The following is a 584-nucleotide window of genomic DNA, read 5'->3' on the forward strand; positions in this document are numbered from 1 at the left end:
CAAACAAGTTTGGTCCGTGTTGAGTCATAAGCTAACATGGTATTCAAGGCAATGACATTTGAAGAGATCATGACGAGGATGGCAGAACAAAAGGGTGCGATGATGGCACCAATTTGAGGATTGGTGCAGAAGCTGAACCCACATCTGGGACCCCAGCACGGGAAGATACAGAAGGGCAAGCAGTGCCCTAAGTGCAAGAAGAAGCATCCAGACAAGAAGTGCCCGCATGGACTTGTCGTCTACTACCACTATGGGGAGCCAGGACGCATCTCAAGAGAGTGTCCAAAGAACAAAGGTGATGCAACCAAGGTGTTGGCCGCACCAAGGGATGTGATCTACTACAACTGTTATCAGCCTAGACACATTTCAAAGAACTGCTTGAAGAAGGAGCAGCCATCGAGGATGAATGACAAAAAAAGGTCCCAATACAAAAAGGTCTACAACGTAACGAAGAAGAACGTGGAGGCCAACCTGGGAATCATTCAAGGTATTCTCTTTGTGTTGAATACTCCTATGCATGCATTGATAAATCCAGGCTCTACACACTCTTTCATATCACATGCATTGGCTAGGAGTTTGGAGGT

Source organism: Diospyros lotus, unplaced genomic scaffold, assembly GCF_014633365.1.
Source record: "Diospyros lotus cultivar Yz01 unplaced genomic scaffold, ASM1463336v1 superscaf1, whole genome shotgun sequence".
Lineage (NCBI taxonomy): Eukaryota > Viridiplantae > Streptophyta > Magnoliopsida > Ericales > Ebenaceae > Diospyros > Diospyros lotus.